Raw genomic sequence first — 23,822 nt, 5'->3', positions numbered from 1 at the left:
GGGTTATTGTCACTCCTCCCCAAGCCTTGTGCTGTGCAGACTTTTCTGCATCTAGGATGCTTTTACACTTCTGCCTCCTCTCCTGTAGCTCAGTTGCTCTCACTCCTTTTCGGGCAGGGTTTAGCGATTCTCCAGGCTCCTCTTTGTCATCTCTTGTTGATGAATAAAATTTGCCCTCTTTCTCCAGGCTTCACCTCTTGATCTTTCTAGAAACCAAGCTTTCTAGAATTCAAAACATCTTTTTTTTTTTTCTTTTCAAGCACCTGGTTCTTGAAATAAACATGTATGATACTCAAGGTTATTATATCTGCTATAGATTAATTAGAAGTTCCAAAGCCCTGAATTTGACTCTTCTGTTCACTTTGTACATCGGTACCCTACAAACAGTATATATGGAAAACTTTTTCTTCAGTGTGAAGAGAAAGGTAGAGGATAAGAGAAATCAAACTAAATCACACACATAAATATCAAAATATTACTCCCTGCAGATAAAATTACTTCTCCTCATACCTTCTGCCTGTAGCGCAGAGCTAGCCCAGAAACTAGCCCCCTGGGCATCCCCATGTACTTTGCGGATGTTTCGCTCAAAAAGCCAGGGACCAGATGAAAGTCACAGAGTGTCTAAAGTGGAATCTGGATGTGCATGAGAGGAGGAGAGGTTATCTGCCAGGCTTGTTTCTGAGCTAAGATGATGGGCTAGGAATGCCTGTGATGGGAAAACAGAAGCCTTTGTTACCCAGGTAGGGCAAGAAGATGTGGATAAAGGATTAGGAAATCTTCCAAAAGTTAGAGGCCACTCTGCTGCACTTGGCTAATAGTAGACCTGCTCCCTTCTACGTCTGGCAAGAGGTTGGGGGATAGAGTCTGCCAGACTCGAAACAGATGATCAAGTGAGTGGTGGCCTTGGACTCGGAAGGTGTTCATTTGAACTTCTCTTCCCAACTTTCCTTGTTGATCGTAAGAAACTCTGCTGCAGATATAGTGCCCCATGTTATTTGGGCAGAATCAAAATCAATAGGAAATTATTTTTTAAGCTTTATTATAAAGAATAATAAAAATTGCTCATGCAATTATGGAGGCTAAGTCCACAATCTGCAGAGCCGATGTCCCAGTTCAACTCTGAAGGCCATCAGGCTGCTGTAGGACCAGGAAGAGCAGACGACCCAGTTCAGCATATCAAGCAGGAGAATTCTCTCTCCCTCGGGGAAGGGTCAGCTTTTTGTTCTATTTAGACATTCAACTGATTGGACGAGGCCCACCAACATTAGGGAGGGCAATCTGCTTTATTCCGTCTACTTATTTAAATGTTAATTTCATCCAAAAACACCCTCACAGAAACACCCAGAATAAATTCGACCAAATGTCTGGTCACCCTGTGACCCATTCAAGTTAACACATAAAATTAACCATTGCAGGTCTTTTCTTCCCAGTTATGTTGCCATGCCCAACACCGGCAGCTTCCTGCAATTCTCAGTGACCCCTAACTTACAGGCTCAAACCTTTTCTCTAAGTCAGGAGAATCGCTGTGTGCAGAGCCATTGTGCCATTTGAGCCTCTGTCAACTTTGCCCACCCTAAGTAGCACCCCACTCTCCACAACCGCAAACTTCTCTCCATCCCTCTTCCATCACAAAGTCTTCAGGAAACCAGTACACAAAACTGTTGAGTTCAAGTGGAAAACTCCTTGGGAAGGAGAATCTCTGGGGCTCTGTGGTAGAGCCACAGTTTGAAGACAGAGGTCCTGACTTCAAGTCCGGTGTCCTTTCTGTTTTGTCCGCCTATAGCTCCCAAGGTTGAAATCTAGCCCATTGCCTCAGCCCCAAGAGCAACAAAGACAAAAGCCATCAGCTGGACCCTCTACTGGAGGCCCTGCAGCAATTGTGCTTACAGCCTTATAACAAGGAATTGGCAGTTATGCTGGGAGCAATTACCAGAGCTTGGTAACATCAGCTCAGATAAAATTAGATTTGACCTGAGAGATTGTTCTAAACACCAACTCAACTGCCTTTGATGTTCTGAATCCCATCAAATTGCACATAGTTCTCTCTTCCTGGCTTTAAAGTCAGTCTCTTCATCAGAGAAATGAAAAAGATCTGTTTTTTTGTGAAAACCTTTAAAGCTCTTTCCCTGGAGGTGTTGTAACAGGCTGGTAGATGTGGCATCTGCCAGTTGTATGAAATACCCCAGCACTGGAGGCGGGGATATTAGCTGACTTAGCCCAGAGACAGAGAATGGTGAAAAGGACAGTAGTTGCCCCTTAGAGATGGAGAGACGGAGAAGTCACGTGATCTGCCCAAGGTCAAAATACCAGAGCCAAGACCTCAGCCTAGATCTCCAGTCCTCTGCTTTCCTCCTCTTTTATGCTTTCCTAATGACTTCTTATACCTGGGGCAAGGTTTGACAGAGTGATTTCAAAACTGGGGGGAGAGAGCAATTACTAATTGGCACAGTCAGAATTTGAACTCTAAAACTTTGATTTCAGAATCTGTTGCCTTTTCTTACTACAATAAATAAAGGAAGCATGCAAGGAAGAAAGGCAGGTTAGGAGGGGGCAGAGAGGCAGTGAGGCAGGAGGGAAAAGGGAAAGAAATTCCCTGAGAACAGGGACACATCTGTCATGTTTACTGCTTTTGCCCCAGCAGCACCTCCGTGTTGGACAGTTGATAGGTGCTCGGTAAATATTTGGGGAAGAAGGTGAGAGGAAAGAAGGAAGAAAAGGAAATAAATAGGCTATTGCCTGAAGTCACTCTCGCTCTGAGGTCTTGGGTTTTATGATTACTTCTTTGGGCTAAGATTGTTTTCCTTTAACTTCTATTTTGAGTTTTTTGTTTATTGGGTTTTGTTTTCATTTTGGGTTTTTGTCTTGTGTTGTCCACATTAAAGAGATTAGGGTGTCAGAAGTCTACCTTCCGGATAAGTGGAGCATGGTGGTTTTCACTGAGTAATTTTTGTTGAGAAATTTCCCAAGCTCACACAATAAGAGCGAGAGTTAGAACTGAGGAAAACAGGTATGGCCTCTATCAAAGTACGCGGAGTCCCATTACAAGCCTCCTCCCTTCTGCGTCCTCTCATTCTTCCTGTCGTTTTCAGGGTCTCTTTTTGCTCCAGGTGAAATCTACCTGAGCTATAGATTGTTCCTTTTGGGTCCAGATTTGCAATTAGCAAATCCGACTAAAGGACCCAAGCTGATACCATTCATCCTCTCAGTCATCCAAAGAATATTTATTTGTGCCACGCGCTTTGATAGGTGATTCTGAAGTGAATGGGACTCCATCCCTGACCTCAGGCACTCAAAATGAATATAGGAGACAAACATGTACACAACGAATAAGACGATCGAAGTGCCAGGGAGGAACTGATTTTTCTGGTGGGTATGGGACTTTCTAGAAAACATGGCATTAGAACAGAGTTTGAAAGATGAAGAGGATTTCAGTACGTTCTCTTTCGAAAATGTGGTGCCAGGTGAGGAGAAATCAGTCCAGGCAGAGGTTAAAGCCTAATTAATTAGAATAAAATCCAAAGTTCTCAACGTGGCCTATGAATCCTCACGATCTGGTGCCTGCCTCCTTGCCAGATCCCATCTCTTATCACTTCTACGCTTTCTCAGTATATGCCAGACACACAGGCCTTCCTTTAGTAACGAGAATCCTTTAAGCTTGTTTGTTTCCATCACAGGACATTTGTACTTGCTGTTCCCACTGACCAAATTGTTCCACGCCGTCTCCATGTGGCTGCCTCCTGGGGAACATTTAAGTCTCAACTCCGATGCGTCATAGCAGAGGGATCCTATTAGAATCCCCATTTCACAAATCAGGACCCATTCTGTAATGGTTAAGTAACTGACCCAGGTCACCCAGCTAACAGGTGAACTGGCCAGGAATTGAACCTCAGCAGTCATAGCCTAGAGACCCAGCTTGTATCCACGGCTCCACACCACCCCTCTCACCATCCAAACTGATCTGAGTCAAACACTGACATGTTTCATTCTCCTTGCTCTAGAATATATGGTCCATGAGAGCAGGGGCCCCGTCTGTCTTGGTCACCACCATATCTTCAGCATCTGGCATATAGGATACACTCAGAAAATATATTTTGAATGACTAAATGATCAAGAGCTTGGGGAAAGAGACTGCATGAAGGAGGAAGCTTAGAGGTATACTACTCCTAGATAAGGAAATAGCAAGGAAGCTAATTTAACTGTGACCTCTGAGAAGTAAGTCCCTATTTTTATCCTTTCACTCAAAGTAATGACAGACTTGTTGGAAATATAGAACAGGTAGGAGCAGGTACAGTGGCTAGATGGTAAGGAATTGGGGGAAATTAAAGGCTTTAAGGGGTGGGGAATCCTTGCAGTATACCCCAGACTGCAACACATAAATGACTGCCTCCTTCTAACCAAGGAAGACAGTGGCTATCACTTCATGGAGGTCCTTTCCATAGAGCGGTGACCACTGTATAGCAGGAAAATAACTTTCTAAAAGGTCCCCGTAGTATCAGTAACCTAGGAGTCCTCTCCAGCTGACCAAGAGGAGATGGCCATAGCAGATGGTGTTAACAAGCCTGAAATTATTCAGGCAATATATTTCTGCAGTCTGCTGCCTGTGAGAAGCTCACTCCCAGCCGCAGGTCACTCATCTCTTCCCAGGGAAGTGCCAGGATGCTCACCGGACTACGTCACCTCCTCTGTAGGCTTTCCAAGATGGCGGTGGTTCCAGCACAGCGGCTGCTTCTCCTGTCCAGAGCCACTTGGCCATGGCCCAGACTTGCTGTGGCTCTAAAGAGAGGAGGCTGGACTTGCACTTTTAGATTTTGATTCACAGGGTAGTCTTCCAACTGCTCACCACACCTTCCTTCTTCCTAGCCTCTGCAAGGAAGTCCCGCCACCCAGTGGTTCATGGTTCTAGCTTTCCGGCCAGATAACCTTCACTGCTTCAGTTGGATAAATGATGATGGTTTAGGTTTTGAAAGTTATAGTGTGGCTCAACTCTCCAGAATTATAACCATCATATATTGATTATTTTTTCTGTGCTACAGACTTTTCTAAGCCCTTTACAGACACCATCTCATTGAATTTCAGAACAACTCTTTGTGATAGAAACTTTATCATCCCCATTGCACAAATGACAAAAACGGAGGGATAGAGAAGTTAATGAATTATTCAATGTCTTATAGGTAAAAAGTGTCAAACTTCAAAGTCAGAGTTCTTAATCACTTAACTATGTGCTGTGTTTCATTTTCTCCACATATGCCCTAATCTGGGCATTGAGGGCACATATCACTACCAATCACTACTGCTGTGTTTGGGGAGGATTTCTAAAGTTTGGTTTCTTCATTTAAAAAAGTAATTATGTTTCTTAACACGGAAACCTCAGTACCCGAAACCAAAGATACAGAGACATCTGTTGCTTCTAGCCTGGCCAGAGTTGATTTAGGAACTAAGTATCAGAACATAATCAGTAATGATCATGTGGCCCATTGATTCGATAGGCAGAGCGCCATTAAATTTCAAACATATGCTATTAAGCCCAACAAAAATATATTCTATCGAGGGTCATCTAAATCCACAATTCCTTGGATTGGACGATCCAAGCGATATGAAGAAGTCCAAGAAGATGTGATGAGTATTTTATTCCTGGGAAGAGTAGGGATGAATCTTAGATTGGTCCAAATTCAGCCCCACTTTAACTAAGAATATAGGGTTTGGCTTCTAAACCACCATCATTCCTTTATTTGTCTAAACCACCATCATCTTCATCTTAAAGAGCTTCCAAGGGTCCTGGGTCATTCTAAGAGGACTGTCCACATAGCAAAGTGGAGGAAGACGGTACAGAGTGTCAGAATGCAGCCGGACATCACTCCTAGTCAGCAGGCAATGTTCTGGCAGCTGTCTGTGGAAATTACTCACAGGATGGCAAAGAGATGGAAATTGTCACAGTTCCGTGACACACGGGTGTTTGGTTCTCACAGGAATGGGAAGGGAAGATCTTCAGGTGGTGACTCAGCTCTCACACGCCACTCTGGTACTGGGGACAGATGGGGCTCCCTCAGGCATAGGAGGGACAGTCCCTTCTGAGTGGCTCAGCTCCTGTCTGTTTGGTCCAGACGCATGGTATCTTTTTCTAGTCTGGGACTGGGAAACCTGTTTTGCATATTCTTCTAAGTCTTTTGATCTTTTTACTTTTTAATATAAATTTATTTATTTATTTATTTTTATTTTTGGCTATTTGGGGTCTTCGTTGCTGTGCACGGGCTTTCTCTAGTTGCGGCGAGTGGGGGCTACTCTTTGTTGTGGTGCGTGGGCTTCTCATTGCGGTGGCTTCTCTTGTTGCGGACCATGGGCTCAGTAGTTGTGGCGCACGGGCTTAGTTGCTCCGCGGCATGTGGGATCTTCCCGGATCAGGGCTCGAACCCATGTCCCCTGCGTTGGCAGGCGGATTCTTAACCACTGCGCCACCAGGGAAGCCCCAAGTCTATTGGTCTTATACCCTGAGTCCTGGCTTTAGAAATCCAAAAGTCAAAACTCTGTTTCCATTGTCTGTTTCTGTTTTGACCACCCCCACTTTAAGATAAGAGTACCCCAGTTGCCTGGGCTGGAAGGAAATGCTTCTATGTTTGTCTGCAATGGTCATCTTAATATGTCCCTCTTTATGGGATACAAGTGCCCCCAGTCACAGGCACAGATTTCCAACCACAGGCTCCCCACAGGACAGTGTCTCTTAAGCTTAAAGCATGGAAAGGCAGAGAATGTGTGTTCTGGCTGGCCGACCGACTCTCAGAGGAGCAGAGAGAAGGGACTGAGCTAAGCATGCTAGGGGTCTTCTTCCAAACTCACCAACCAGACAGTTATTCCTCTTCCTCTCACAATGAAGACCGACAGGGTGAAGTGCTATAAGCATTCCTCCAGTCGGGGAGGGGATAATTTCCCCAGCGGCCAAAATTTTTGTTTTTAGTTTTGTCAGTTTTATTCATTATGAGGGAAATGTGAGTTGAAGCCACCCTGAGATACTACCACACACCCACCAGAACTGCTCCCATAAAAAAGACAAAACATACCAAGGCTTGGTGAAGGTGGGGAGCAACTGGAACTCTCCTACACGGCTGGTGGGAATGCAGTGCACCACTTTGGAAAATTCTTTGCCATTACCTCGTAAAGATGAATATGTGCATAGTCTGTGACCCAGTAATTCCACTCCTGTGCATACATATTTTCATCAAAAGACATGTAGCAGAATGCTTATAGTAGCACTATTCATAATTGAAAAGTCACCAAATGCCCAACATCAATAGAATGGATAAATAGTAGTACATTCAAAGGACACAGACGTAGAGAATGGACTTGAGGACACAGGGAGGGGGAAGGGGAAGCTGGGACGAAGTGAGAGGGTGGCATGGACATATATACACTACCACGTGTAAAATAGATAGCTAGTGGGAAGTAGCCACATAGCACGGGGAGATCAGCTCAGTGCTTTGTGACCACCTAGAGGGGTGGGATAGAGAGGGTTGGGGGGAGACGCAAGAGGGAGGGGATATGGGGATATACGTATGCATATAGCTGATTCACTTTGCTATACAGCAGAAACTAACACACCACTGTAAAGCAGTTATACTCTAATAAAAATGTTTAAAAAAAAAGTAGTACATTCACACAATGGAATACTATACAGTGATAAGAATGAGCAAATTACCACTAAGTGCACAATAGAGATGGATCTCACAAACTTAATGTTGAGTGAAAGCCAAACCTATATATATATATATATATATATATATATATATATATATATATATAATTTTATTTATATGAAAGTCAAAAACAGGCAAAACACGTTAATGGTGTTAGCAGTCAGGAAAGTGAGACTTCTGGGGTGCTGGTGATATTCTGTTTCCTGATTTGAGTGCTCACACATTGCTGTGTGAAGTTTGTGAAATTAATTGATCGCTATCGTTGTGTGCTTTTCTGAATATTTTTTATGCTTTAATTGCAAGTTCACATAGACACCTCCCTACATAGAAACATGGACACATATGCAAGCTTCATTCTCCCCGCCTCTCAAAAAATTAAATGGCTCTGGGTGGCAGCCCTGAACAATCGCTCTAGCTTCCTCACTGAAATGCCTATGAAGACAGCAAAAAAGCCGTCCAAGTTTGGCAGTCAACCCTATTGACACCACAGGAGAAAACTTCCCTGTGCCTCAGGGCTTCTCGTAAGGGATTGCGAGTGTGATGCCGTGGCTGAGTCTGTCTACTTGAAAATAGTAGAAATGCCTTTCTTCCATCTTCAATATCTTTACTCTGGGTTAGAAACTCAAGTTCTGCATCTAAGGGAACACTGAGTTCTCGTCCTTGCCCCAGTGCGTGTGTGTGTGTGCGCGTGTGTGTGTGCACGTGTGTGTGTGCACGTGTGCGCGTACGTAGGGGGTTAGGGTCTGTTCCTTCCCCCCACCGCTAATCCTGTTACAGTATAAAAGGGGCTTGAAAGTGTTTCCTTACTCAGTCTAGTTCCTGAATTAGGAATTCGAGTCTTTACGTTCAGGTGAATTCTGAATCCTGTGGGGAAAATTTGTCTCTACAGAGCTTTCTTTAGAAAGTACTCTCATTCTTGGAGATGTACTTTTCCAGAAAGGATGTTTTCTCTTTTGCCATATTTTCCACCTCACAATTCTTGACAAGTCTGTGGATCATTTACAGTGGTATCTGGTATTGTTTTGTCATGCCATTTGTTCGTTAAATTATTTACTCATTTAGCACATCACACCAGAACTACTAAATCAAAAATCTCTACTTTTCACTACCAAAAACCAAATTATCCATAAAGCAATATGCTGATATTTTCATTGTCCAGGAACTTGAGTGGAAATTTTATGTTTATTTAAAACTTAATATTGAGGTTGACATCTGTAGAGTGTTTGTACACGTAAATAAGACAACAGGAAACAGTACAAAAGAAAGTGGGAAAAGAGTAAGAATAGCAATTACAGAATAAGTGAAAATGACCATAAACATAAGATACGCTGCCTCACCAGTCATGAAATCAATGCAAATTAAAATAACACTAAGATTCTTCAGTGATCCTATTTTCAAATATTAAAAATACTTAAAAATATTCATTATTGTGCAAACAGGCAATCTCATACATTGTTGGTGAGAGTGGGGCTGGAACTCTCACTTTGAAGGCAATATATTTGCAGATTACAAATGTACATTTTATCAACATTTAAAAATTGTGAGCCTTTTGACCTTATGGTTTCTACACAGGTACTTCAGCAAGTGTGAAAAGACACAGGTAAAACCTTGCAGGTTTGTTGGTAACAGAAATATGGGAAGAAACCTAAATATGAATCGATTGGAACAGGTCTTTGTAAAATGAATAATAGTATTGCCATATCATGGTGCTAAATACAAAAAGAAGATTGGAGAAGTGAATATATACTATAATCCAGTTTTATAAAAAATTAGTAAAGAGGGGCTTCCCTGGTGGCGCAGTGGTTGAGAGTCTGCCTGCCGATGCAGGGGACACGGGTTCGTGCCCCGGTCCGGGAAGATCCCACATGCCGCGGAGCGGCTGGGCCCGTGAGCCATGGCCACTGAGCCTGCGCGTCCGGAGCCTGTGCTCCGCAATGGGAGAGGCCACAACAGTGAGAGGCCCGTGTACCGCAAAAAAAAAAAAAAAGTAAAGAAACATACACATATGTCTATGCTTAGGAAAAATTCCAGGAGAATAGACAGAAAACTTTTACCAGTGGTCGTTCTGGGGAGGGTGTATAGCAAGGGACTTCACTTTCTACTTTATATATTTCTGTTGTTTGAATTGTTACAATATAATTATAAACCTGTTATGATCAAGAAAGACAATCAAGATTTTTAATACGATAGGATATTCACCCAATGCTAGCAATGTTATGTGTAAGTGATGGACATTCAGATTGTTTTAAAATTTTCTCATTGTATTTTTGTACTTTCCAAAACTGTCTACAGTGAGTATCTACTTTTCATTTCAGAAAACAGGGGGCATTTCAAATAATAAGTCTATACAATTTAAACTATAGCATATGATCAAAATCATGTTGAACATATGGACAGCATAAAGCTTCAAAGGACATACACTTGAAAGTTAATGGTAGTTAAATGGGTGGTAGGATTATAGCAGATTTTTTCCTTCCTTCTGCTCGTTTGCAAAATCAGCAGCTGTGTGACGTGAAGATCAATAGTTAGAATGACAGTAAGTTTATCATTATTGTAATTGTGCTCATTAGTATCTGAGTTCTCTCTCCCCTGGTTTCCCACATGCTTGTTATTTCCGCACAGCAATGTTAATTATGGTGATGTAACACTAGAATGAATGGCTAGAAGTGGATGCAGTGGCACTATGGAGACACAAGCTAATAGAACAGAAAGGGGTCTTTAGACTTCACTCCAGGCTGCCTCCTACCTTAAGACAAGTAGATTTGTGAACCACTCCACACATGGAGCTGTCAGTGCTTTTCCTAAAGATAGCCAAGGAGACGCATCATCAAGACACTGACATTCCAACAAATAATTACAAATCATTCAATCCTACAACTGGCCAAGTAACCCACGATGTTGTGGTTTTCTTCTCGTTTATAAACAGAACTGATCAATGGTTGTGGGTCCATACTTTCTAGAACAAAATCCAAAATTTCTAAGTTTCTTTTGGAAGGAAATACCCAAAGAGAGGAGGAGTAGTTGATCAAGGGCCCCAGCCCTGAGACCCCTCATTTTCAAGTATCTTTCATTCTAATTCCCCTAGTCACCACCCTCCCATGCTGGTCCCCAAGAAAACACTGATTCTTTTTTAGTGGTCTGAGCAGAGACATAAGTCTTTATTTTTATCTCTTTCACATAATAGAATTTTCAAAAACTCTTTCAAAATGCTAATGTAGCCAAATAGGCTATGAAATGGTCAAAGGCCAGAAGAATACACCAAAATGTTAACAGTGGTTACATCTAAGAAGTTGGACTATATGTTATTATTTTGACTAATTATTTTTTCTGGGTATTTAAAACAAGACATAAACATTTTCACTGTGCAGTGAAGCTTTCACTATGTGTACACAGGTCTTTCTTCATCTCAAGAAGAGTTTCTTCTACTGTATCTTTGGTTATTGCTTCTAGTTAAATTGTACTATTTTCTACTTCAAGAATAATAATTATCTGTATGCTGATTTTACACCCTCCTTTCTCATTATTATCTCGCTAATTGGAATTTTCCCCCAATTTCCTCTCCATTCTTGAGGAACTTCTCCATTGATCTCTAAGTCACTTATATGATTTTCTGCAGGATCAGTTTACTTTTTTCTTTGACTGCTGTTAAAATATTACCTTCATTGCCATATTTGTCCATCTCCTTTTTCGTCTTATCCTGCTCTCTTTTCACTTAGTCCATTCTCTCCTTAAGGATATCTTAATTACGTGTCAGAGAAATCATGACTTCTTATACTCTATTGAAAATGCCTAATTATTTCTTAATAATTTGTCCTTGATTCTGAAATACATCATTTTCAGGTATAGGTTCTTATTTGGTTTGACATTCTCTTCTTCAGCAGTATTTTTCACAAATAGGGACTTAAATGTCCCTTGATGTGGCATCCTGTCCCCCTGGGGGGTGGCTAAGTCCCCTGCTCAGACTGATGGCTACAGCATGAGTTAACACGTGCAGCCACTAATCCAACCCTTGTTTGGATGAAATGAGGCAGTGGCGAGCAGAATCTGGTGGTTTGATGTTGAAAGAGAGCATGAAGACTCTGACCCTGGGAGATGAGAGGGGTCCAGACAGTGAGATAGGAGTGCATTTTAAGCAAACTTTATCTTCTTTCCAGATTAGCCACTGGGCCAGCCTTGGCCATTTCCCTTCCTGTAGGGTCTCAGTGTCTCCCATAAAGGGGTGACAAGGAAGAGTTTTGTGAGCTGTGAATAAGGGTGATGAGCAAAAAGAGCCTTCGGTGATCAAATATATTATGAAAACAGGATTAAATAAAGATTAAGAGGTTTATTTACTGTGTCAGTACTCAGACACTCAAATAGGCTGGGTGTATGGCAAATTTCCAGGAAGTGGCTCTGGTAGGCTGCATTTCCCAGACATCATTGACAGTGGTAACCACTTGATGGAGTCTCTTATTGGACAAACATTTCCTGGAAGACACTTTTAGAAACAATGTTCTAACTTTTGTACGATTCCCATTCTCACTCACTCCAGCCTTTCTTTGTCTGTACAGATAAGGTAAGGGGGTCAGAAGGGCAAGCTAGTTACAATACATCAACTCCATCAGGCTCCCTAGAAAAACCTGGAAGAGTCTGAGGGGTGGGTGAGCCATGGCCGCTGAGCCTGTGAGTCCGGAGCCTGTGCTCCACAACGGGAGAGGCTACAACAGTGAGAGGCCCGTGTACCGCAAAAAAAAAAAAAAAAAAAAAAAAAAGTCAATGGCAAGAACTCAGTCATAAGCAAGGCCCTGAGTTCTTCTTCCTTTTCACAGGAATCTGGCAGTGCAGCCTAGAAGCAAAATGTATTACTGTTATGTCTGAGAAAGTGTATGGCATCCATTCTCTTGATCTAACATGGTCACAGCTTCATATAAAATTCAGAGTATTAGACTAGAAAAGAATAAGGAGCTCTTGGACTCCAACACCCTTGACTTACAAATGGATAAACTGTGGGCCTGGGAGGTGAAGAACCTTGTAAAAGGCCCCCAGAACAGCATCTCGGAGTCTGTACCCTGATCTCCAGTGCCTTTTCCACTAAACTATGATGCCGTGTATATAACTTGAAAAAATACGAGTGTAAAATTGAAGACCAAATAGCTAAATGAGGGCACTTTTTAAAGCCTTTTATTCCTCATTCTAAAACAATTGCAAAATGTAAAGTTTTCTCATCTTCCCATTTTGACAGATGAAAAATAAATTATTATTACTTCATTCATTCACTCATTTGTCTGTCCAATCATTCAAAAAGTGTTCACTGAGCACCTACTATATACCAGGCACTGTACCAGGGACTTGGAGTATAATGGTGAAAATATTTGACATCATCCCAACTTAATTTTGATGAGGGAGACAGACATTATCCAAAAAAAGTCACATAAATAAGTATTATTGGGTTGATTCTGATAAATTGTGCAAGTATTAGACCCGTGGAGACACAGAAAGCTGAAGAGCAATAATGACTACAATAAACAAAGTTAACACTGAACCCAAAAGACAAAGAACCAAGAGACCTAAAAATAGGAACATTTTTATGACCAAGGAATCCCATTTGCTGGAGAGGCAGAGGCAGAAATGTAAATACCAACATTGTAATCCTCCTGTCTTTGAAAAGGGCTTTGGGGTAGACCCAACCCATATTGATGGTTCTAGACTAATTTCCTTTTTGGTAAACCCAGGTGAATCTCTCACCATCTTTAGCAGCACAGCTTTGCTGGGGAAGCAACAAATAGGCATTTATAATTGTGATACGGAGTTGAATGACACCCCTGAGCTGGTGGGCACAGCTACAGGAATCTCAGGAAGTGTTGCCTGACAGTCCATCTAAGGCTTGCAGTAAATACGCCTTCGTGGGCTGTGTGTGTGGAGGAGAATCAGAGCAAGAGAGCAGAAGCAGTTGCCAGGCAGGGCTGGGGTGGAGGTCATGTCCCACCTAGGGAAGGTCTTTCCTTCTCCTCCACCTCTGTGTACTTGCAGATCTGCTGGAGGGCACTTTCAGGATTTCGCCAGGTTGTGGAACAAGGAACCAACGGGGGCTTTGGAGGGAGACCATGCAGCCTTCCTCCCACCGGCTCCTCTGCTTTACCCTGGGTAACATTGCTCAAGCCCTGCATCCTTGCAGAACACCAATGCCCTTCCTTTTTAAAAGCCCTCACTTGAAAATTAAATGAGATTACAAGTTTTAAGCCTGGCACATAGTAGGGGTTCAGCGAATATAGTCCCCCCACTCCATGCTTTCCCCGCTTTCTACTTTGTCACTGAATGCGGGACCCTAATTTATCTAGGTCTTAATTTCATCACCTGTGAAATAATAGGGCATGAGGTGATTGCTGGGCTTCCTTTTAATTCAGGCATCTTAGGAGTTTCTCATTGTACACCATACAGAGAAGGAACGGCAGAGGCTGGGACTTCTGTGACCCTGGTCTGTAGGGGTGAATTCCCAGGTTGCTCCCCAGCATCAACCACGACCTAGGCAAAGACAGGAAAAATAAATGACTAGGAAAGGGCCAACCTTGCAGCGTGCTTGCCTGCAAACAATTCACACGCAGTTGGGGGCCCTCAGCTGGAAACCAGCGTTTCATCAGCAGCTCTTTGCAATAATGTCAGTGGCTGACGGTTGGGATTCAGTGGCTCCTGGCCTGAGCCATCACCGAGCAACGAATTTTCACTTTGCAAGTCAGAATGACCCCTCCAGGGCTCCGTGCCAGAGAGGAAGGGAGGCGTGGGTCTCTGTTGGGACACGTTTGGGCACGGAGCCCATAGATGGCTGTTTCTGGCCTACAGTTCTTGCCCCTTACAAGCCCTTCTCACTACAAACACATAGCTTTTCTTGTTCTGGGAGCTCTCAGGGGCTTACCCATCTTTCTTAGAGTCAGAAAGAGGAGGGAGGAAAGCAGGCAATGAGAAAAAAGGCAAACAGGAAGATGCAGCTGTTTGAAGCAGCAAATAGAATATCGGATGTGGCCCCAGGACTGCTGGGTATAATGCTTGGATCTGACACAAGCCAGCCGCCTGGCCACAGCTGTCGCCTCCTGTCTCTGGATGCAGTTTGCTCAGGTGTAAAGGCTCGAGGTTTGACGAGGTGGTCTTGGTTCGACTTCCCATTGTCCCTAATGTCCTGTGACTCATTCTAAACAGGGAAGGGCGGAGAAAAGGAGGAAATGGAAGAAGAGAAGGAGAAGGTGGAAAGCAGGTGGGTGAGGCTTCTTCAAAAAGAAGAGAGGAAAACGGGGAAGGCTGCCACAATAAAGAGGAAAACAACACAGATTTGCCGAAAGTATTCCTCGCAGAGCTGTAAGTAAATCTCTACGGTAATCACGATGACAATTATTAGCATAAACAGCCGAAGTCCTAATTAATTTCCTAAAGGGCAGCATCCTGCAGGTGACTCAGGGATGCTCTCCCCACCGACGCCCCCCCCAATAAAAAAAAAAACCCATGAGGATCCCTCTTTCCTGAGTCCATAGTTCTGGGAGCCAAAGGGGAGGACGAGGGAAACATTTGGGCTCTGAGTCTGGCCAACTGGTGTTGAGTCACCCAGGACAGCCCAAGAACACCCGGCCAAGGTTGTTCTGCAGAGACAGGGTCCCAACACCCACGTGCTCTGAGCCTGCACCAGTAGCAACAGGATCCCAGTCACCCTGTACCGTCGAGGGCTTCCCAGCTACTTCCTAAAGGGGACCCATAGGCCAAAGGCTTCTTATCCACAGAAGGACTGCTTGTGACTCTCCTGGCTACCTGGATCTGTTCTCATTCTCCCTGGCTTTGCTTTACTTCTGCTAACAGCCATCATCAGCTCAGCCCTGCCTCTCCTGGTCCCCAGCATGTGGCAGGTCCCTGATCCTGTATCCCCCTCCCTCCACTTGCCTCAGAACTGACCCAGCTCCTTTCCTTCCCTAGCTCTGATCTTCAGAGCTCTTTGGATCTACCTCTGAGTCTCCTAACACCCTGTGTCAGGAAATGCTTGTATACACAGCCCCGTGCTCTTACCAAACTGCAAGGAATCCACTCTAAATCTTAAGGGCTTCACTGCTGTATCCAGGTTATGTTTACAAGATTAAGACTGGTGGGAGGTGAGCAGCAAGTAATCAATTCAAAGACACTTTCTGGAAAGAAATCGGATTCAAACCTGTTCAGGGAATTAACAGCACTTAAAAAAATTTTATGTGAGGCAAGCCATTATAATGTCTCACAAAAGGCCTGCCTGCAAGTGATTTGGGATTGGTTTGTAACCTGTTACAGAAAAACCCAAATTCAGAATAAGATAATCCTAATAATGGTAATCAATGAGGTCATATTGGTTTGTGGTATCTTGACTCTGTCCAAAGGACAGGGGGTGCATATGAATCAGAGAACAATGATCAAGAAAACCCAGCATTAACCCAAAAGCTAAGGTGAGAATTGGGGTAGCTATTCTAAAAAAATGGCAACTGGAGGAGTTTTTAAAGCACTCGCAGCGATTACAGAAAGCACAAGTACACCCCAAGAAAGTCTGTGTTATTGGAAAGGGATTTACTGTAAATTCCTAATTTAGGACTAGGAATGGTTTCCTTAGGCAGGAATTGAGCACAGTTGCATTAGTAAGAGCATAACATTTGGTTTAGGTTTTTACATTTTGCAATATTTCACCAAAGCTATTTTAAAATTTACATGTCAATACAGTCATTTTTTTATCACAATATATCTATTGTTATATTAAAATCTTGTTTTTATGGATTTAGGAGCCCCGGCATTTCAGCTTCTTGTATCTCTATATTTTCTATTCTTGGGGAGAGCAAAACAGTGAACTGCCTTGTGCATTTAAATCCAGCTGTTGAGAGGCTTTCGACAGGCCCTATGTAGAGTTGTTAGTCAGTGGGGCTGTGGATCTTAGCATCAGAAACACCTGAAATGCTTGTTAAAAATATGCACTCCCAGGATGCCCAAAAGGTTTTCCTGTCTTGCACTGAGATGCACAAATCAGAATCTCTTGGAGTAAGACCCAAGAATCAGGCTTTGAATTGGAATCTGTGGCAAACTCTATTTTCCCAAAATAGCTGTGACACAGTATCTCTCATCCCGTATCCTCCTCTGTAGTATAATCCTGCCTCCATGCCTTCAAGAGGTGGGGTCTGTGTCCCCTCCCTCCTTCAGCCTGGACGGGCTTATGGCTGCTTTGCAGTGCGAGTACAGTGAAGTCAACATTGTGTGACTTTATACTGGGACATAAAGGGCGACGCAGTTTCTAGCTTGTTCTCTGGAGCACTCGCATTTGGCGTCCTAGGCTGCCTTCTAAGTCCAGCTAAGCTAAGGCAGCCCTGGTGTGTGGAAGCCAAGTCACCTGGAGAGGCCCATGCAGGTGTTCTGGTGGCAGCACTGCTCTGCAAGTCATCCCAGCCCAGACGTTTGAGTGAAGGAGCCTCCAGATGATTCTGCCCTAGAAGACAGACATCCCAGATTTCGCACTATCTGGAGGACAAATGAGAATACTTGAGTTGTAATTGACATTACAGTTGGCTTTAATGTCACGACTGATGCTCGTCTATTTATTCATCCATTCAATGAAACATGTATTGATTGTCCGCTATCGCCAGATGGTTCTAAAATCTGGAGACACAGCAAAGTCCAAGAAACGCCCCCCAGTGTCAAGGACCACACATTCTAAGGATGGTAGAGCACAGTGTGGCTGGGTGGGAGGAATAGACAAAAACAAATAAATAAATACGTTAACAAGATAGCTTAAGGCAACGTTAAACGTTGTGAAAACAGTAAAGCAAAGGAATGTGATGGGGGCAGGCACTATTTTATATTGCGTGGTCAACCTCTCCCAGGAGTTGTAGTTTGAATTGAGACTTGTATTTGTTTCCTGGAGCTGCCGTGACAAAGTACCACAGACTGGGTGTGAGGGTTAAATAACAGAAATGTATCGTCTCACAGTTCTGGGGGCCAGAAGTCCAAGATCAAGAAGTTGGCAGAGTTGTTTCCCTCTGGGCGCCGTGGAGGAGAATCTGGTCCATGCCCCTCTCCTAGCTTCTGGTGGTTTGCTAGCCAGCTTTGCCATTCTTTGGTTTGAAGAGGTGTCACCCCGACCTCTGTCTTCATCTTCACATGGCGTTCTCCCCGTGTGCACATCTATCTCCCAATTTCCCCTTTTTATAAGGACACCAGTCACATTGCGTTAGGGGCCCACCCTAACCCAGTATGGCCTCATCCTAATTTAATTAACTGCGTCTGCAATGACGCTGTTTCCCAATAAGGTCACATTCTCATGTAGTAGGTGTCAGGACTTCAACTTATGAATTTTGGGAGAACACAGTCCAGCCTTTAACAGTACCTGAAGGATGAGGACCCCGCTCTATAATAATGTGGAGCTGAGCATGCCAGGTAGAGGGCAAAGCAGAAGCAGAAACAAGTTTGATGTTCAAAAGTCAGACCAGCAGTCAATGCTGGAACACAGAGAGGAAGGGGGTTCGGCCTCATTATCACATGGATTGACATGTACAGTGAACATTCCTTTAAACATTGCATCATGGGTGCTGTCACCGAAAGTCTGAGCTGCCCAGTGATCATATGCAATCCTCAGGGGTCCTATCAGTTCTACTTTGGACACAGGCTCAGAACCCAGCCCTCCTCTGCATCCCCACCAGCAGGCTTTGGTGAGGCATTTATTTCTCTCTTCTACTATTTCAGTTGCTGGTTCATTGATCTTCCTGCCTTTAGATTCTCCACCCTCCCATCCATCCTTTGGAATACCAACAGAATCATTTTCTAAAACAGAAATCCAATCTCACTCATTCTAAAAAATATTCCTCCACTGCCTCTCCATTATTCACCAAAATAAAGTACAAGATCACCCGCGTGGTGCCAAAAGTCATACAAATCCAGCTTAGCTCCAGCCGAGTCTCCAGCCTTTCTGTCAACTGGACTCACTTCCCATTTCCCAGACTCCCTGTGTTAGGGCTCTATTTTTGTTCATGCTTTCCCACTCTTCCCAGTTTTTTCTTTGTGTAATTAAAAAAAAAAATTTTGCCATGCTGGCTGGCTTGCAGGATCTTAGTTCCTCAACCAGGGATGGAACCTGTGCCCTTGGCAATGAAAGCATGGAGTTCTAACCACTGGACTGCCAGGGAATTCCCATCCCACTTTTTCTTGATGAATACCTTATCTTTTAGAAACAGTTTGGTATTCATCTCCACTGGAAAAAAAAAAAAAAGCTACTCTTCTCCATTCTTTCCTGAAAGCCTCCCCACCCTCCTTTGCCTGTGGTGGAATTAATTGCTCTTTATCTTTGTTCCTATGGCAGCTTGCTTATCATGTATCACCTTGGCTTGTATGTACCTGTTTGAATACCGGTCATTTGCTTCCCTTGTTGAAACCATGAATTCTTTGTCAGTGACAGTGCCTAGGATGGTACATGTTCAATGAATGTTCGCCAGACCAAATTTAGTGGAATACTAGCCATGAAATGAGTGCCGGCCTTCAGATTAGGTCACCACTGTTGACCTGAAACAAAGAGACAGCCAGATAATTCTCTAGCAAAGGTGGGTTTATTCAGGGTCAGCAGAAAACTGCAGTTCGGGGTCTGCAACCACGGCAAGCCGCCTGTAAGGACCTGTACAGCAAGGAGAGGAGAACGCTTTTATAGAAGGGAAAGGGTTGGGAGGGTGATAGTAAACAAAGAGTTTTTCAAGGCTTGTCATTGTCTGAGTCCTGGCCAGGAGAGAAGACGAGTCTTTCTTCTTCCTATTGGGCTCTGCTGTCCTCACAGGGCTTGAGAGCGCCCCCTTCTGGTCTCCCAACTCTATTTAATTGAAGTTTCTGCTCATTAATTCTTTTCTAAAATATTTATTTATTTGGCTGCGCCGGGTCTTAGTTGCTGCATGTGGGATCTTCATTGCCACTTGCAGACTCTTTTAGTTGTGGCATGCACGTGGGATCTAGTTCCCTGACCAGGGATCGAACCCAGGCCCCCTGCTTTGGGAGCGTGGAGTCTGAACCACTGGACCACCAGGGAAGTCCCTGATCATTAATTTTTTACATGACTGTTTTGGTTATTGACATCCGTGGACCAGTTTCAGAGCTAATGTTATTATCCCTGTCAATGTCTGTATCAATATAACTTAGTAGATTTGACATCTAGGCATGAATTCAAGTCCATTAAGATTAGGTACCATCCTACCTAGAGACTGTCATACTGAGTGAAGTAAGTCAGACGGAGAAAGAGAAATATCGTATGATATCACTTGTATGCAGAATCTAAAAAGAAATGATACAACTGAACGTATTTACAAAACAGAAACGGACTCACAGACTTAAAGAATGAATTTATGGTTACCGGCGGGGAAGGGTGCGGGGAAGGGATAGTTAGGGAGTTTGGGATTGACATGTACACACTGCTATATTTAAAAAGGATAACCAACAAGGACCTACTGTATAGCATAGGGAACTCTGCTCAGTGTTATGTGGCAGCCTGGATGGGAGGGGAGTCTGGGGGAGAATGGATATGTATGGCCGAGTCGCTTTGCTGTGCACCTGGAACTATCACAACATTGTTAATAGGCTATACTCCAATACAAAATAAAAGGTTAAAAGAAAAAAGATTAGGTGCCATCTTAACCTCTTGGGCCTCAGGTTCTTTATCTGTAAAATGAGACATTTGGACCAAATAAACTATAAACCTTTTGCTTGCTAAAGATGTAGCATTAGCCCCATCTTTCCTACTGGAGTCAGAATTTACATAATCATTATATCACCATCACTGTTGACATCGATCTTACTCTCCTTTTGTTTAGTTTTGGGGACACTGAGGTATGGGTCCTGCTTCACAGTGCTCCTGTTTTATTGTTGTTGTTGTTTTTGTGGGGGCCGGGGGCTGGCAATAGCTCTTTTTCATTTTAATTTGATTAATTAATTAACTTATTTATTTTTGTCTGTGTTGGGTCTTCATTGCTGCACACAGGCTTTCTCTAGTTGCGGTGAGTGCAGGCTACTCTTCATTGCGATGCACGGGCTTCTCATTGCAGTGGCTTCTCTTGTTGCACAGCACGGGCTCTAGGCATGCGGGCGTCAGTAGTTGTGGCTCGCGGGCTCTAGAGCGCAGGCTCAGTAGTTGTGGCGCACGGGCTTAGTTGCTCCGCGGCATGTGGGATCTTCCCGGACCAAGGCTCAAACCCGTGTCCCCTGCGTTGGCAGGCAGATTCTTAACCACTGCACCACCAGGGAAGTCCCGGCAATAGCTCTTTTGAAACTGACCTTGTCTTTAGCATTTTTTAGGATTGTGTGTTAGGGGAAGGGTACGATTAAGGGTGTAGCTTTGCACATTTTTTGTTTTCCTGTTTTTTGTTTTTACTTATAAGCTCCTGGGTCATGGTAAATTACAGCAGCTTTTCTGAAAATTTACCACACAGGAAGCTGTGCTGAATTTCTCCTGTGGCCTCCTAGACCCTCTCCCATTAATTTCCTCTAATTCTCATTAGCATGTTTCTACCGCAGGCTCGGAAGCAGAGAGAAATTCTTGTGCAGCTAATTTAACACCTGCAGGTTTTGAGAGCTGGTGGAGAAACTACATCAATAAAATAATCACTCACTTTCTCAGAGATTTTAAATTTGAACCCTTTAAAGGTTAGACTTTTGTTTTGATTTTTCTATTTGTGTTTTTCCATCGAGTCATATGTTAATTAATGCTCTTGTCTTTTCAAGCCTCTCATGTAAAGAAAGGCTAAAACAAAATCTGAATGAAACCGTTTTCAGCGTATGAATGGCCGTAGTCAAGAAAGTATTCCGACATTTCAGAGGCGGGTGTGGCTTTTCTCTTCTGCATCACCACAGCCTGCTTTAGAAATCCCTGGCAAAACCGGTGGGTAGCTGCGAGGTGGGACTGGCAGATGGGACCCAGCCTGGGAGCTGGGTGATGTCCTGTGGTTTGAAGAGTCATCCGGCAAAGCTGGAAGCTCTCATGCCCTGAAGTGTATGAGCGGGAGGTGTAGCAAAAAGGGATGGGCAGGAAAATGGTCAGAGTTTTGAAGTTGTGTCTGTGTAGGAGGTGCGGGGTGGGGGGGCGTTACTTCTTCTCATGGGGGCAGGGAGCTTATTCCCTCCCTACTCGAAGAAACCAAAAAACCCATTGAGAGGCTGGGAAGAGGGCTCCAAAAGCATCACTAGGAGAGATCGCCAGTCCCAGCAGGAAGGAGAGCCAGGCGTGCCACTCCCGGGCTGGATGCCACCCTCGGAGCAGGGCACCATGAGACGATTCTTGGGAGAAGGTGACCGTGTCGCTGGGAGTGATATGAGCTCAGTGACAGACACCCCCTTCTGTGGGCATTTCTAAAGGCAGGAAGCTTGCGGGAGAAGCCCTCAGCAGATGGGCAGTGGGGACTGTGGTCTAGTGTGCCTACCAGAGGATGGAGGGGCTGCAGCTCGGAACTCCAGGGACCTCCAAGAACGAGAAGAGGCACTTAGCCATCCCAGGGCATCACACAGAGGACTGTCTAAGTTAGCAGAGTAGGCAAGCCCTGAGGACTGCTCAGAGCTCAACCAGGCAAGCTCAGCGATACCCATCAGTAAGGCAGGAGATAGATGGGCCCCAGGCTGAGCAGCAGTTCGTCCCCTGTGGGCAGATACTGCGAAATAGCAGGACGGAGGAGAAGCTGAACCCTGTCCAGATAAGAGATAAAAGACCACATATTCCTCACTCTCGAAGTCAAGGAGACCTTCCCGAGTACACATGTGCAGAAAGGTTGCTTGGAGGTCAAAAAAGGAGGGGGCGCCACCCCATAGTAAGTGATGTCAACTTACCCATAGGCCTCTTCTCTAGAATCCATCTTGGCTAAGAGATGCGCCTGCACACATGGGAGGACCCTGAGATATACTAAATACGGACTCAAAACCAGGCAAAGGAAGATGATTAGCCAAAGGAAACCCGGAAAAAATGAGCCATAAGTTATTCAAACCACCACAAGGGCGCGACTCTCTCTCCCTGAGTCTGCCCGTGTGTCTATCCACACGTACTCTTTTTCCTCCTAATAAACACTTTACTTGTTCACTATTTTCCATCTTTGTGGGAATTCATTTCTGCAAAGCCGTACAGGCCAGGGCCTTGTCACTGGCCATTGGTCTAGTGGCTAGGATTCAGTGCTCTCACTGCCGCGGCCTGACTTCAATCTCTGGGAACTGAAATCCTGCTTCAAGCTGCTGCAGGCCGAGGCCACCCGAGATCATCAGGAGAGAGGCCGAGGGTGTGGACCACCGGCAGGTGCAAAGGGAAACAAGGAAGAGGTGGGTGACTACAGAGGCTGTGATGTAGTTGCGCACCATCCCAAGAAAACCTCACCTGCATCTACACAGATGCCAGCACAATCCTGGAGACCAAAAAACACCAGATAGAATGAGGTGGATTCACAGTTAGGTAAAGTCAACTCCAATGTCCCTCTCCTTCCTCTCTGTCTTCCTAGAGGAATGAAGCCCGGAAACGTAGTGGGGAGAAGAGAACCCAGAAGGAGACCATGGCCCTACCCTGCACTGCAAGACAAGAGTGAAAGAGTAGACCCCTTCCCACTAACCACGATGAGGACCCAAAGCTGATTATGAATTTAAAATAGGAGATTTGAGTAAAGCTTTAAACCAGATGGAATTTTGATAACCCAAAGCAACCAGAAAGTGATACAATTGGCCCACGTGTGGCTGAGGGAAGGGGCAGAGTGTGGTTGGAGCACAAATGGGAGAAATAAAGCTGATTGCTATTCAGAACTCACCAGTGTCCTACTGCTAAGCAAGCTGTCTTTTTCAGGAGGTCATAATGAGGAATAAACGTGATAATTATTAAACACATACGTACTTAGCAGAATAAACTCCCGAAAAATTTCCCTTAGCCTAACTTCTCTTTCTCCGAAGTTTCACACATGGTAACTGTTTAAAAAAAAAAAAAGTACCCTGCCCTCTACCTGTAAACACGGTCTCCCTTGAAAAGTCAACACTCTCCCCGCCCCGCACCCCAGTACTCCTGACCCACCCATCCACGTGAGCCCTGGGGAGTGAGTGGAATCATTCTTTTCAGGACGAATTTCTAGGGAGGAGCAGCCCTGTGGGAAATCCAGAGACTGTCACTGTCTTAGTCTGTTTGGGCTGCTA

The 23,822-nt window shown here is 44.2% G+C and overlaps 1 protein-coding gene across 3 annotated transcripts in view; it reads left to right on the top strand.

Annotated features, from left to right (window-relative positions):
• ADPRM (ADP-ribose/CDP-alcohol diphosphatase, manganese dependent) overlaps window positions 1–23,822 on the top strand; it is a 382,718-nt gene that overhangs the window by 342,482 nt on the left and 16,414 nt on the right. For 2 of the 3 annotated variants that reach the window (XR_003791851.1, XR_003791849.1), the window contains exon 7: window positions 14,856–15,011. The gene's annotated coding sequence lies outside the window, so the exon portion shown is untranslated. Of the gene's footprint in view, window positions 1–14,855; window positions 15,057–23,822 lie in introns of those variants that run through there. The other variant, XR_003791850.1, reaches the window with a different exon arrangement.

Source organism: Monodon monoceros, unplaced genomic scaffold (assembly GCF_005190385.1).
Source record: "Monodon monoceros isolate NGI ecotype Baffin Bay Population unplaced genomic scaffold, NGI_Narwhal_1 Super_Scaffold_9, whole genome shotgun sequence".
NCBI classification, from domain to species: domain Eukaryota; kingdom Metazoa; phylum Chordata; class Mammalia; order Artiodactyla; family Monodontidae; genus Monodon; species Monodon monoceros.
The sequence above is the reverse complement of the archived record's forward strand: the minus strand, read 5'-3'. Positions and strand labels throughout refer to the sequence as shown.